The following is a 15,607-nucleotide window of genomic DNA, read 5'->3' on the forward strand; positions in this document are numbered from 1 at the left end:
GGGCTGTGTGATAGACACAAAGATCCTGATAAGTCCCTTCCAACTCAGGAGATTCTGTGGTTTATTGAAGAGCTGAAAGACCTGGAGACAGCTCTCTCAAGCAGGGTGATGTGTCAAGGGTGTTGCCACAGGCAACCACGGCATATTTCAGTGACACAGGAATCTTCCTTTGGTGAGGGGAGCAGTAACAGTGGCAGGTAACACTGGCCTGAGCAGGAGAAGAAGCTGGGCAGGGAGACCAAGAAAGGACACCTGGTGGTCGAGGTCACATACAGGCTGCTGATCCCGAGAAACCTGTTGATGTGGCCTTCTTGGTTTGGCTGCAGGGCACATCATCCTCACCACTTCTCATCCTGATGGGAGGGTCCAACCACCCAGACTGCTGGGAAAGCAATACAGCCAGCTATAAGCAATCCAGCACACTCCTGGAATGTGCAAAGGACAACTTCCTGGTCCAGCTATTGGCCAGACCAACCGAGGAGCAGCATGGCCGGGCCTGGTGCTCACTGATGTGGATGAGCTCATTTGAGGGGTGTGGTGGTTTGTTGTTTTAAAATTGTTTTTTGTTAATCAGTTTGTAATGGTTTGTTCCATGTACCCAGTTCTGTTCTCCTAATGGTTTAGCTGTAAGTTGTTAACTTCAATATTTTCCCGCCAAGTGCCTGTCAATCCCCATGTCAGTCTCCCCAGTCCCTCCTTTGTACATCTCTTGCTTCCTTATAAGTCCCTGTCAATCCCCAGTTCACTGCCCCCTACCCCTGCCTGTCAAGTGGAACACACCCTGTTTGTTCTAGAATGTTCCCTGTCTGTTGCCCCTTGTTCAGTTTCTCATTGGGCTGTTAAGCCTGCTCCCTCCCTTGTGTTGACCCTATTGGATTACCTCAGTTGTGTTCTCCTCCCCTAATGTCCCCCCATGGGATGTGAGTTGTTTCCAGCCTTCATACCCTCCCCTCTTTAAAATGTGCTGCAACCCTTGATCCTGTGCTTACTTGTCCCCGAATTCTCTTTGGCAATAAAGTGCCTTAGAACTCAAACAAGTAGCCCCTCTCTGTTTCTTTATCTTGGCCTTCCATACTGCTTCGGTGCTGTGATACCCATGCCACAGCCAGCCACAGAGAGCTACTGATCTCCCTGTGTTCATTGCCACCCAAGGAGGTCTCGGAAGAGACCTGGGGGCAGCCACTCCTGTAGTGCCCTCGGGCCACAGGGAGTGTGCTAGCTGGGAGACCTCCACACTGTGGACGCAGCCGAGCAGCTACAGAGGGGTTAAGTCTGGATGCAGCCTGGGCTGTAGTGACCATGCCCTGGTGAAATTTGTGATCTCGTGGAGCATGGGCATGGCAAGGAGAATGGTCAGGACCCTGAATATTAGAAAACTTTGACCTGTTTAAGGGGTTGGTGAATGAGATCCCTTGGGAAACTGTCCTTAAGGACCAGGGGGCTGACCCAGGCTGGCAGCACTTTAAGGCCACTTTCTCAGAGCACAAGAGCTCACCATCACAATGTGTAGAAAATCTTGCTGGGCAGGCAAGAAAATGGCATGGCTGAGTAATGATCTGCTCCTCAAATTGAGAATAAAGAAGAAAATGCATAGCCAGTGGAGGAGGGACAGGGGACTTGGGGAGAGTAATGGGATATGGTTCAGATGTATAGGGACAGCATGAGGAAAGCCAAGGCACAGATGGAACTGGGCTTGGCAAGACATGTGAAGAATAACAAGAAGGAATTCTATTAAGGATATAGGTAAGAAGAGAAAGGCCAAGGAAGTAATGGTCCCTTATAAGTGAGAATGGAGAACTGGTAACAACAGATACAGAGAAAGCAGAATTACTCAATGAGTTCCTCCCCTCGGTCTTTGTTGGCTTGCAGTCAGCTTACCCATCTCTCAGGTTCTTGAACTTTAGGTGGGAGCTGGGGGACTGAATCTGTGAGCAGAGAGCAGGTTCTGAACCACTTGATAAAATTAAACAACCACAAGTCTATGGAATCTGACAACATGCATCCCAGGGAAATCCCATCCCTGAGGGGAACTGATTGCTGCTGCTGGCAAACATTTGCCATCATATTTGAAAAGTGATGGCAGCGAGGCCAAGTACCTGGTGACTAGAAAAAGGGAAACGTTGCTCCATTTTTAAGAAGAGAAGTAAGGAAGGTATGGGGAATTACAAACCTCTTAGCCTGACCTCTGTGCCTGGGAATTTAATGTTGCAGATCCTCATGGAAGCACTGCTAAATCACATACAAAACAGGTGATCAAGGAGGTGATCAGAGACAAAACAGCATGGCCTTACAAAGGGCAGATCATGCCTGACCACTCTGGTGACCTTCTATGATGGAGTGACTGCAAGAGTCTACATCTCCCAAACAGTACAATTCGATGCACGTCAGTGCTGTGAGTGAGCAAGTAGGCAGCTTGGTCCTGATCTGAATCCCAACTCTTCTGCACTGTGGCAGTCCTAGTAATGAAGTGTGCAGAGTGGAAGAAAACTGTAGTTCAATACAAAAATTGAATAGTTTGTCTTGGCCCAGTAATTAATTTTTTGGATCACCTCTGTCTTGAAAGTAACAGCGTTCTGGGTACACTGTTGTTTTTCAGTGATTTTGGTAGTCTTTGGATGTCAGTTGGAGTCTATAGCCTGGACTGCCATTAGGAGCATTAAAGGTGAGGCTCTACACAGAGCATACCACGCATTACTCTGCTGTGATACAGCAGAGTAGTTGTAAACCAATTTCACTTTTCACTGTCACCTATTGAGAAAACTGATGAGAAGTTATTCTGGGTGATATTTGGGGTAAAGTGTAAAAAATGGGTGCTGTGAAAGGACAAGATGCTCTCCAGTAAGACAGTGGAGTTGTTGGAACCAAGGCAGAAAGGAATTTTCTATTATTTTCAGCTGGTCATAGTATGGAAATGCAATATTATGAGAAATGGAACAGCCATAAGAAATACTCAGTTTAAGCTTTTATAGATAAGTGTAACATAGAAAAGGATGAGAAAAGTAGCAGGTAAGCTTCTAGCCTATTACCCTTATTACCCTCAGCATCATTGCAAGGGTCTCTTTAGATTTTCCAGTACATTTTCTAACAGACATTAGATGCCTGAGCCCAAATTTGATGGTTGGAATTAACTTTATTTTTGGAAATGTTAGTAGGACCATTTTTGGTATAAAGTAGTATAATTTGTAACACTAATAGCAGGACATACAGTAGTACCCTTCTTAGTAGGATGTGCTACCTGTCCCTGTGTCACTCAGAGGTGTGGGATGTCCACAGAATCTATGAAATCATCTGCTTGTTGCCTGGAATTCCCTGGAGGGATCCCATTGTGCCCGCTGACGGTGTTCACTCCTCCCCAAGGGGACTGGGATATCCCATTCATGCCTTGCAACTTGGTTCCAACCACGAGAAGTTTCAGAAGCCGTGTCCTGAGCCCTGCCGTGCTGCCGTCTCCTGCTGCTTGAGGGGTCAAAACTCCGGGCCTGCTGACCCCTGCTATGGTCATCATGGCTCTGCCTCCGGGATCTGCTTCGGTCCCTTTGCCAGTCTCTGGCACGGCTATTGCCGCGCTCTCTGCTGGAAGATCTGCGGTGTCCGTGGCCTGCGGAATGATGCCGCCTCCTCTCTGCAGAGTGGCGACGATCTCTCCTTCCTCGATTACGTCTGGTGGAGCTGGTGTAGTGCCCTATCGAGTACACCTCATAGTTACTGTCTCCCACTTTGCGGAGGAGGTATCGGAAATGCTCCCGGCAGATTGGACAAACAGATCTATTGCGGGACCACTCCAATATGCAAGGAAAGCAGAAAGCATGGCTGCACCAGCTCACTGAGACTTGGTTGTTGATGATGTCCAAGCAGATTGGGCACATTTGGTTCTCTGAGTTATGTGGAGGCTCAGCCAGGAGCACTTGGTTGTCACTGGCAGTAGAGGAAGAGGTGCCACCTTCTGCCAAGCCCTTCTGCAACGCCATGTGGCACTGCAAACCAAAGAGACACAAGGCTTCTGGTGTTGTAGATGTCAGCAAACGCAATGGGAAGAATGATGATGTCTGACTTAGTTCAGAAGGCTGAATGATTTCCTTATTATAATTATGCTATAATACATTAACATACTATATAAAAGAGGATACTAAAAACTACATGCTACTTTCTCTAACTATCATATTGAACTACTAACAACTCATGACCCTGTTCTCTAGAGTCCAGACAAAGGTGGATGCAACTGGCCATCAGGCCCAAACAATCCACCATGATCCAACCAAGCGATCACTCTAGGTAAACAATTCTCCAAACACATTCCACAAGAGAAAAACAAGGAGCAGAAATAGAAATTGTTTTCTCTTTCATTTCTCTCTGTGTACCTCTATGAAAAATCCTGAGAAAAAAATGTGCTTGCCACACTCCTGGCCTGCCCTGGAGACACAATCCAGAGATGCAGTCTGCAGACAACAGCCAAGCTGTCTATATCAAGCACTGAAGAGCTGCCTCTTCTGCCTCGAGTCTGTGCTTGAGCTGCCACAAGAGCTAGGGACTATCCTGGGGCAGACAAGTGACACCAGAGGTGTCTCTGCATGTGACAGCTCTCAGGGCAGGGTAGTGACTGACCTCCTGGACATGTGCACGCAGGAATTGTGCAGGTGTAAAAGCAGTTTCTGGCCTCTCAGCAGCAGCAGCTGAAGCCTGGGAATGTGGCAGATTGGGACCAGCTCCTGCTGCTATTACTGCACAGGAAATCCTCTCTATGCTCTTAGAAGGCAGCCAACAGGATGGGGGTCCATCGTTCCCCCACCTGCCAATGTCTGTCCTCTTTGGAGGAGGGCAGGCATTCTGGCCCTTCAGGGCTGCCGCACACTACAAAAGGGGTTGATGTCACACATGTCACAATGACTCTCTGATGACACCACAGGGCTTTCAGGAGCTACACACAGAAGACACAAGCTCTGGCCTCAGGGAACAAAATCTTCCCAGGTAGCTTGTCTCACTAGGCTGCCTAGCTATCAAGGAGTTTCCCCTTTCTTTATTTTTTATATAAAATCACAGGTTTTGCCATTCATACCCAGCACTACTTTCTCATTTAGGAATAAACCAGCTTAAGGTGTTTTTCTACCTTCTACCTACTAGCTTGTTGTCCTCTTAACCTTGGTCACCCTTACATAGGTCTCTAGACTTTTTGATGTGTTTTTTGATGGAGAAGAGATTCTGTGCTCCAGGCTTGATGGTTGGAATTGACTTTATTTTAGGAATTGTTTGTAGGACCAGTTTTGGTGTAAAGTGGTACAATTTGTGATACAAGTAACAGGACATACAGTAGTACCCTTCTTGGTAGGGTGTGCTACCTTTCCCTGTGCTACTTAGAGCTGCGGAATGTCTGTCAGGATTGACTGGATGGACTCCTTGTTGCCTGGGGTTCCCTGGAGGAAACTGATTGTTCTGGCTGATGGTGCTCACTCCTCCCTGAAGAGTCCGGGACATCCTGTTCAGGCCTTGCAGATTGTCCCTCATTGTGATCCCTCCTCCTTTGCTCTTCTCTCTGTATTTGTTGCCAAACTCTGTGGGACCTTCTCCAAGATCGTCTGCTTGTTGCCCAGGATTCCCTGGAGAGATTCCATAGTGCCCGCTGACGGTGCTCACTCCTCCCCAAGGGGACTGGGACATCCCATTCATGCCTTGCAACTTGGTTGCAACCACGAGAAGTTTCAGAAGCCGTGTCCTGAGCCCTGCCGTGCTGCCGTCTCCTGCTGCTTGAGGGGTCAAAACTCCGGGCCTGCTGACCCCTGCTATGGCCATCATGGCTCTGCCTCCGGGATCTGCTTCGGTCCCTTTCCCAGTCTCTGGCACGGCTATTGCTGCGCTCTCTGCTGGAAGATCTGCGGTGTCCGTGGCCTGCGGAATGATGCCGCCTCCTCTCTGCAGAGTGGCGACGATCTCTCCTTCCTCGATTACGTCTGGTGGAGCTGGTGTAGTACACGTCATAGTTACTGTCTCCCACTTTGTGGAAGAGGTATTGGAAAGGCTCCTGGCAGACCGGGCAAATACGTCTGATGTGGGACCACTCCAGTATGCAAGAAAAGCAGAAAGCATGTCTACACCAGCTCACAGAGGTTTCCTCCTCAATGGTGTCCAGGCAGATTGGGCAGTTAAAAGGTCTTTGAGGGATAGCCAGGACCACCTCGTTGTCTCTGGCAGTGGAGGAAGAGGAGTCGCCTTCTGAGAAGCTCTCCTCCAACGCCATCTGGCACTGAAAACCGAAGAGACACAAGGCTCCTGGCCTGCCCTGGAGACACAATCCAGAGATGCAGTCTGCAGACAACAGCCAAGCTGTCTATATCAAGCACTGAAGAGCTGCCTCTTCTGCCTCGAGTCTGTGCTTGAGCTGCCACAAGAGCTAGGGACTATCCTGGGGCAGACAAGTGACACCAGAGGTGTCTCTGCATGTGACAGCTCTCAGGGCAGGGTAGTGACTGACCTCTTGGACATGTGCACGCAGGAATTGTGCAGGTGTAAAAGCAGTTTCTGGCCTCTCAGCAGCAGCAGCTGAAGCCTGGGAATGTGGCAGATTGGGACCAGCTCCCCAGGTCCTGCCACTATAACTGCATAACAAATCCTCTCTCACGTATAGATTTTCCCAGTGGAGGAGGGCAGGTATTCTGGCCCTTCAGGGCTGCCACACACTGCAAAAGGGATTGATGTCACATGTCACAATGACTTTCTGGTGACACCACAGGGCTTTCAGGAGCTACACACAGAACACACAGGCTCTGGCCTCAGGGAATGAAATGTTCCCAGATGCACTAGGCTACCTTGCTATTAAGCAGTATCCCCTTTTTGTATTTTTTATATAAAATCACAGGTTTAACCATTCATATCATACCCAGTACTATGTTTTGTTAGAAATAAACCATATTGAGGCATTTTTTTACTCTGCTGGCTTTGCAGGTCTGATTCAATTCCTCCTTCTCAGCACTGAGGAGGCCATACCTTGAGTATTGTGTCCATTACAGGACTCACCCCCATGAGAAAGGGGTGGACATATGGGAGAGCACCAGAGAAAATTCTCAAGGATAATGAAGGAACTAGAGTATCTCCCCTGTTAGGAAGTGCTGAAAGTGCTGCCTAAGGACTCTTTAACCTGAAGAAGACTCTGAATGGGATAATTTTTCACGGTCCCTCCTGATGGGAGGGTGCACAGAAGACTGAGCAGGCTCTTTTAAGGGATGCCCCGTGACAACGGGCACAAAGCAAAACAGTGCAAAGTAAAAACCTTCCCTCTGAATATCGGGAAACTTTTTTTTTTTGCTGTCACAGTAACTGAGCAGTGACAGATCTAGCCCAGGGTGCTCATGGGAGCTCCTTCCTTAGAGGAACTCAGAAGCTGTGTGGTTGTGGTCCCTGGCCACCATCTTTCAGTGGCTCTGCTTAAGCAGGGGAGGTTGGACCAGTTGATGTCTGGCAGTCTTTTTTTACCTCAGTCATACTGAGGTGATTCTATGACTCAAAGCACACTTGTGCAAGCTAAGAAAGCATGTGGGGGTTGCCTGATGTGGAAAGATTTCAATGCTTCTTTATGCTCATGAAGAGTCAGGTTTGCCTGGTAAAAGTCAATCATCCATGAATCTGTGACTTTTTGCCTCCAGGAGCTTTATCAGTGACTACACAGAAAACTAACAAGCAGATTGAAAGCATGAGGGCTGTATAGAGTTAAACATCTCCTTGAAGGTATTGATATGTTTTCATAGCACATCACCATAATTTTCCCAGGTGCTTCTCAAGTCACAGTTTACAACTCATTCAACTTGCTGTGTGTCAGTGCTGTGAAAGAAAGTGGGCACCTTGATCCTGATGCAAATTCCTTGATGGCAGCATCCTAATCCTTCTGTTCTGTGGCAGTCCTAGTCATGGAGTGACACAAAGAGAGTATAGAGTCAAGGATGACTGTAATTCAGTACAAAAATTGAATACAGTTTGTATTCAATCAAAGTTTGTATCACCTCTATTTTGACAAAGCTCTTCTTCATACCGGTCTTACTGGAAAGTAAAAATTTTCCAGATTCCCAGTAAGACTGTTGAAACCTTATCTCCACACACTTCCAAACTGAACCCCATGTGATCAAAGATACAGGCCAACAAAAGGTACTATTTAGGCCTTCATGGTCCCTTAAACAAGTGGAATTATCAGCACAGATTAATATCTGCACTTAAACCTGCCTACTCATCATTCCTGAGCACATCTTACACAGGATGGTTTTCATTGTTCTGTGTACTGGCCTCTCCAAAATGATCAAGGAGACATGTGACAAGGATCCTGGGGACAGCATTAGGACTATTATAGAGCATGAATACTGAAGTCCTAGTAAACAAAATAAACTCAGTATCAAGTGTTTTATACCAGTTGAAACCAATTGATCTTATCAGGTATATTACCTTAATGGGAAAAGATTCATGAAAAGGAATCCCAATTTATATAATGACTATTCTAGGTAGTGCCTGTACCAATACCTATTAGTTGTATCCAAACTCAATTGTGGATACAACTTCCTACAGCAGCAATTATAAGGGAAGGCAATGTACCTTCCCCACTGAAATTCATAAAGTAATCTGGGATAATGCAAATAAATTTCAAAGAAAATTTCCATTTTAGTGGCATCTAGTTAATTTCATCTATGACCTTGCCAGCTAGTAAAGATTTTATTCTAATACACAATTCTTCAGCATATATCACATATCCAATCATTGCACCGGGGTTAAATAATTGTGAAATTATTCCCTATCTGATATAGCACAGAACATGGGTCCAGCAAAATGGGAACAAATAACAAACCATTCATGTTGATGCATGCATTGCAAGGGAACAGCAAGGACTTACTGGGGGAAGTAACACCATTAAGTCCCATCAAGGCATTTATCTTGACACTCAACAAAATGTTTGTCACTTTGAAATCCATCCTGATGAAACTCTTGGAACTGTGCTCATAAACTTTGGAAAAAGATGTGTTTGTATGAGAATTATTCCTGATTCCATATCGGGAGACAACATCTTGACAGAAATAAGCAAACATTTGTGTTCATAATTTTAACTAAATAAGATGATTCTGTCACAACCCATGAATTGCTACACATCCTGTCAAGATTTGTTGCCCACCCCCGTTGGAATGAACGTTGCACTGGTGAAAATCTACTGCAGCACAATGTGTGTTGGCTGCTGGAACACATCTGAAGCCATGGACAAAGGACACAGAAATTAATCATCATTCATTCTGGTTTAGAAGAGGTACACTATACCTTGGAAAGAATGAAGAAAGATGGATAACATCACTAGTGGGACATTTTGTTCAGCTGGTCACCACTGTCTTAGGTTGCAAATGCAAGATGTAGCCAGGGGTGTGTACTCTATTGCCATCTGTTAGAGGTGGGGCAGTCATCTTCTGTTAATTGGGACACCTGTTAAAACCAGGTGGGGCAGTTTTCTTTATCTCTTCCACAACCAATCCTCCCTCCAGGGAAATATCTTCTGCTAATGGGCCATTGAGTGTCACTGCATGACTGAAAAAATCACATCATCCCATTGGGAGATGCTCCGCCCAGGGGGAGGAGCCAAGGACTCCTGCCTGGATATAATCTGACATTTGGAGCACCACAGACAGCCTTTTCCCACTGGGTTTCCAGAGGAGTAGCTTTCTTTTCCACTGGATTCCCAGAGGAAGACCAGGTGCATCTACACCACCACTTGACCTCCAGAGGAAGACTACATCCTTCTACTGGATCACTGGTCCAACAGTGCCACACCTGTCACTCCAGGAAGGCTGCAGCCACCGTTGAATGGGACTGCTACCAACACCCTGACCCACAGGGTGTCAGGTCATATTCTGACCCTGTCAGTGTTGTTTTGTATTACTGCTTTTTTTTTTTTTTTTTTTTTTTTTTTTTTTTTTTTTTTTTTTTTTTTTTTTTTTTTCTAATAAAGAACTGTTATTCCTCCTCCTATATCTTTGCCTGAGAGGCCTTCAAACTTATAGTAATTTGGAGGAAGGGGGTTTACATTTTCCATTTCAAGAGAGGCTCCTGCCTTCCTCAACAGACACCTGTCTTTTCAAACCTAGACAACCACCAACAGCAGGAATTCTAAATCTAATGTTGCACATTACCAATAATTTTGTTGTTTTCTGTCATGTTAAGCTTATTGTTAAATATTGTTATATATGTTAGCATTTGCCTACTAGCACTATTGCATGCATCTCCTCACAAAATATTGTTCTATCATGTTCAACAAGGTCTTAAAAATTAAATCTGGTAACTTGATCAAAATTTTGCTTCAGTTTATAACTGAAGCACAATATATCTGTTTACCTACAGAGGCAAAATAGTGTGACCATACCATCATTCACTGAAGCAAGAGAGAGATTGACTTTATTCATGGATTGTGCTGGTGCTGGGGGGGAAGCAGAGTGACAGACAAATCCCTTCCAGCCTTCTTTACCTTCCCAGGTGTCCTAAAAAAATTGGTATAAAGCTCTGAAACTTGAGAGGCAAGCAAATGACACAGTAGATGAATATTCATGCAGGGGCTAGACAGTGAACCTGTGCAACCCAACTGTTTCAATTTTTGCCAAAGTTAAGTTTTTAGTAGCAAAAACTGGTTTTTTTCTTTCCTTTGAAACTCCATAAAAAATTAGGGTGAGCAGCAGTTTTAAAAGCCTGCAATTTTAAAAGCCTTCAAAAATATTTATGGAGTTTTTATGTCCAAATCCAGATTGTGTCTAATTATTTTCCTCTATCACACAACCTGTTCAAATTCTATGCTTCCAGTGATCACTTCCAGAAGAATGAAAATTCAGTATTTTTTTTTTCTCCAGGAAGGCTGTTACAGATTGCATTACTTAGTTTCCTTTTTTTCCTTTTGTTAAATTAAAGCAATATTTTAAGTATCTTGAATATAAATGTCTCTTTCCTCACTTACTACTATGTCTGAAGAAAAAAAAAAAGAGATGGTCTTATTTCCTTAGCAACAGAATCAGGTGTGATTTATGCCACTGTGTGTTCCTGCAGCTGTCTCCAAGCAACAAAACAAACTGCAATGCCAACTCTTGTAAGCACAATGTATGGAGGGGGCTGAGGGAAAACTTTGGAGCCGGAATACCTATCCCTGTCATCAAACAGGAGGTAAGACTGAACAGACATGTAGTTTTCCTAGAAAAATAAATATATCAAATATTCTAAACATATCAATTCAGCCTGACAAATGCTCAGTATGCAAAGAGTAGTTTATTTTAAATCAGTCTGTGTTTAGGAGACAGCTGTAGATGTGTCTTAACGACTTACCAAGGTTTTACCTTAGCTTATGAAAGTGGTACTACTGTGTTTGCTGTCTCTGAGCTCAGAGGAGGCTTCTCAGAGTCTCTGCACAGCAAGAGCTCTCATGAAAAACAGAGAAATTGCATGGAAAAAAAAAATCAGTAATAATTCACTGTTAAAGTAGTTGCCAAAATTTGCCGAACTTAATTTGCCATTTCAGAGCTGTTTCCTCTTTGAAGTCAAGAGGCTTGCATCTACAATGTATAATGTTGGCAAACACTGTGTCTATGAATAGCAACTTTAAAGCTAGTGAGGCTTGCCAAATGTAATCATGACAGATAACACTATTTCCTTGAAAAAAATTACAGTTTTCCTTAAGGTGAAATTTGCTTTGGAATCTGAAGGTTCATGAGCAAAAGCTGCATTTTGTGCATCAGTTTCTGCAAGCCAATACCTTTTAGCTTCTTGTCAGGTGCAGAGCTAAGACCTGGGGGAGAAAGCAAGCAACCCTCCCTTGTGTAAACATTTCATCCCCCCTGCTATCTTACTCATATTGGAAATCCATAAAACCTCTGAAATGCTGGGATTTCCCCGGTGCTGGAGTCAGTGCACCCATGTTTTACACCTCTGAGCACATTCTGTTTATGCCAGCCCAAATGCAGAGGAAGAGTGGGTACCACCCCTCCCTGGATTTTCCCTGCCATGTCAGTGTGAACTTGCTGTGTTCTTTCAGCCTTTGAGAAATGGAAAATACCCACAGGCCAGGGTCTTCCACTCCTTGTTGAATGCAACACTGGCATCCATGGTTTGCAATACCAGCAAGCAGAGGGGAAATGCCACTGTCCTCCAGAGCACAGGCTAGCTCCAAGATAGTCCAGGGGCAACGGCAAGAGTAGGGAACTGACCAGGTTAGGGTATTGCCTGAGCCAGAACCTCTGAGCCAAATGCCCAGCACTGGGGACCCCTGGAGGTGCAGTGAGGATCGGATAAAGGAGGTAGGAGAGGCTCTCTTGGGGTGTGAAGTCCAGCAGGTTTATTGGGTGAGGTGAGGGAAGGGTACACGGGAGAGGAGAGCTGAAGGGAACACAGGCAAGCAGATCCCCATGCACAGCTGTGCAAGGGTTTTTAAAACGTCACAAAACAGGGGGTGGACACAATGCGACAACCAAAGAGCAACTCTTAAGGTGTGTTTTCAGGGATGCCACAAATCAGGGTAAGGGGAGGAAAGAGGGTTCGATCTGGGATTGGTCCTGGAGGTGAGGGACAGGGAACTTCCTAGAACAATGGGTAGGGTTTAGGCTGACAGACAGGGCAAAGGGGCTGGGTTGCCTTGACCAGCAGGAAAAGGTGTGGAAGGTAGGGAGGAGATTCTTTGGGGGACAGCTGGATAGGAGGGTGCAAGTTAGGGAGAACATGGGGAATAACAGAACATACCACTTTAACAATCTACCTAATAGAACTTAGTAAAATAAACATGAACTGCAACAGGGAAAGGCTTTATAAAGACCACTAGACCAGCCCTCATTTTTAGGGACCAGCTTCAAAATGGCATGAAGATCACTTAAGAACTGGGTTGCTGGGGCCAGGTTTGTATTGCTTCTGGCAGTGCTCATCAGGGTTCATCCCAGCCTGGTAACCAATTAACCGCAGTTTCTGCCCTCCCAGGCAGAAATCAATTTACCATCATGCTTCAAACTTTCAAGTTTTCAATTCTTGGGCTTCTACCTGAGCAGTTGTGCTCTGAAGCCAACCTGCCTAATTTCAGCACATTGGGCAATAGCCACCTTGCCTTGTGAAAATTGCTTGTTTTCCTTTTTTTTTTTTTTTTTTTTTTTTTGTCTTTGGCCTTATCCTTTAGGAAAAGGAACAGCAGTCGTACAGTGGAACATTTAGAGCATTTCCTGCTTTTTAGACCATCCCCCTTCATAGATTTGTCCTGAATTTAAATGTCATGTTTCTGTAGACCTTCTCTAGAAGACCTTTCACTGAAACATTTTTATGATACTCTACCAAAATTCTCATCATCTGGCAGCTGTTCCTTAATTTAAAAAGAGCATAAGGCTGTAATGCATAATGTTGATTTTTTTAAAATAACATTTTGACCTGAAGTGATAGATTGTATAAGCTTGGATTTGTGCTAAATATTGGATGAAAAAAACCTTAAGGATTTGCTAGTTGTCTGCACATACACACTCCCATTGACACTATTTCTGTAGATCAGATCTCACTGCAAGTTTCAATATTTAAAAAGAAAATATACTACATATTTCAGACATGATGCACTACCAAAATCAGGCTTGTTCTCCATTCCCTTTTTTACCCAAATCACACAAAATTTTACATCAAAAAGGAATCCCTAAGATCTTCAAGAAATGCTACCTGGCCCTATTTCTAAAAAATAATAAACATGAGTCTAATTTCTTATATTAGCTACAAAATTTTTCATCATATGAATAGCATCACCAAATCTGTGGGACTACCTCCATGTCTGGTGCTGTCAAAAAGTTAAATAACTTCTCCTTTAATTTGAGATGGAAATTCTGATTCCGTTTTATAGCATGCACCTCTCTCCTACTCTCTGTGGTGAAGCAGGCTGCTTCCCATTGTGAAATGGCACAAGGTGAAAGAATTGAGAAGCTGATTCTCTCTCAAACACAAGGAGAAGCTACCTGGGTTTCCCAAATGGTCCCCAAAGTATCTTTAGGTCCTTCAAGATAAGTGAAAAATGTGAATGTCCCTCTTGAATGTATAAATACATGGACATAAATAAGTTTTTTTGGTATAAAACCTCTTTGAAAGGAGAACCAGACTTGTGGAAAATACAAACCCATTTCTGTTGCATCCTGGGTTTGTGTTCAAAATACGGGTTTTTTTCTTTGTTAGTTTTCCAGTTCTCTGTACCCTCGTGCATCTCCCGGGTTTTCCCCTACTCCTGCGGTTTCCGTGCCAGTCTCCCCGTGCCCGCAGTCCCACTCGCCCCAAAGCCCCGTGTCTGCCCCTGCCGTGTTCCCATTGGTCACTGTAATACACATCATCACCACGATGTCTGTATCCATTGCCGGGAGGACTCCCTGTCCGCCCTGTCCCTCCCCTATATCACCCCACTCCTCGGCATGCTTGAGGCCAATTGCATCCATGCGAATTTGGGAGCAGGCTGCAGCTTTTCCACCGCAGCTCTCGCAGCCAATAAAGCATCCAGCCGCCACACGGAGGGATTTGAACGAATTCCCTGCCTCTTTGTTTCTTCCCTCACGCCGACGGCGAAGCGTGGCCAACAGCCCACCCCGGAGCGTGGCAGCAAAAGCGCCCGGGAAGTACGGCGAGCCCCCGGCCCTGATGAAAAGCTGAGACGCCCAAGCTGGGCGCTCGAGAGCTGACCGGGTCCGAGAAAAGTAACGTGCAGCCACGCATTTCAAATGTTTTAATACTTATCTGCTTATTATTTGTGTATGTAGTTTTACAAAATTTTATATACTTTTAATATGAAGTGTGAAAGTATCAAAATGGAAATAAAACTCTGTTTTATGCTTTCCCTGGATTGCAGTTTCTTATACTTAAAAGAATGAAAAAAGTGCCTCCAGACACTGGTTTGGATGGTTGGGATTTTTTTTTTTTTGCTTTGATAATCCCTCCTGCAGGAGTATTTAAAGGATGACTTAGAAGTGTCTAATTTTTTATTATTCATCAGCAGGCTATCCTTTCCATTAGCTATTATGTCTCGTGTGCACTTGTTTGCTTCTAGGAAGCTCATTTTAAACGGCATATCTTTGTATTTGTTCATTATTTTAATTAAAATAAGCACCCTGCAATTGTTAGAGCTAAGTTTTTATCTTAATCTTTTACCTTTTCATTTGTTCATAAATACCAATTTCTTCAGTGTCCTAGTGAGGCTTTTCAGTCTATGTTTTAGTGCTGCATATCCAGAAGTCTGACTATGGAATATTAAAACACTTGATTTGTACACTGTCTTATACTAGTCCTTGTAGAACAAATTAAATTTAGAGATGAAGCAGGTTGTCAGCAAGTCTGCATGTTGCAGTTTTCTTAGAAGAGTTGGAGGTAGTCTTTTCCATCAGAATGCTGCAGTATCACCTCAGTTCTAGGAGCAAGTTGGTGCAAAAGAGTCATGACTGAATCTGAGAAGCCTGGGAGGAAGATGAGTTTAAAGCAACCCAGACACAGCCACGAGGTCTGTATGGAAATTGTGGCCCACAAGTCTGGACAGCACCATCAGGGGACCCAAGCACCAGCCAGCAACTCCAGATCGGTGGATGCCCCCACTAAAATACACATTCTCCAAATCCAGCCCACTCCTCTCCTC

The 15,607-nt window shown here is 44.6% G+C and overlaps 1 long non-coding RNA gene across 1 annotated transcript; it reads left to right on the top strand.

The window, feature by feature from the left end:
• Positions 1-6,868: 6,868 nt before the first annotated feature.
• Positions 6,869-8,651, top strand: LOC137464672 (uncharacterized). The gene is made up of 2 exons (XR_010994347.1): positions 6,869-7,160; positions 8,410-8,651. It is a non-coding gene; the product is annotated as an uncharacterized lncRNA (long non-coding RNA).
• Positions 8,652-15,607: the final 6,956 nt, after the last annotated feature.

This window comes from Anomalospiza imberbis, chromosome Z (assembly GCF_031753505.1).
Source record: "Anomalospiza imberbis isolate Cuckoo-Finch-1a 21T00152 chromosome Z, ASM3175350v1, whole genome shotgun sequence".
NCBI classification, from domain to species: Eukaryota; Metazoa; Chordata; class Aves; order Passeriformes; family Viduidae; genus Anomalospiza; species Anomalospiza imberbis.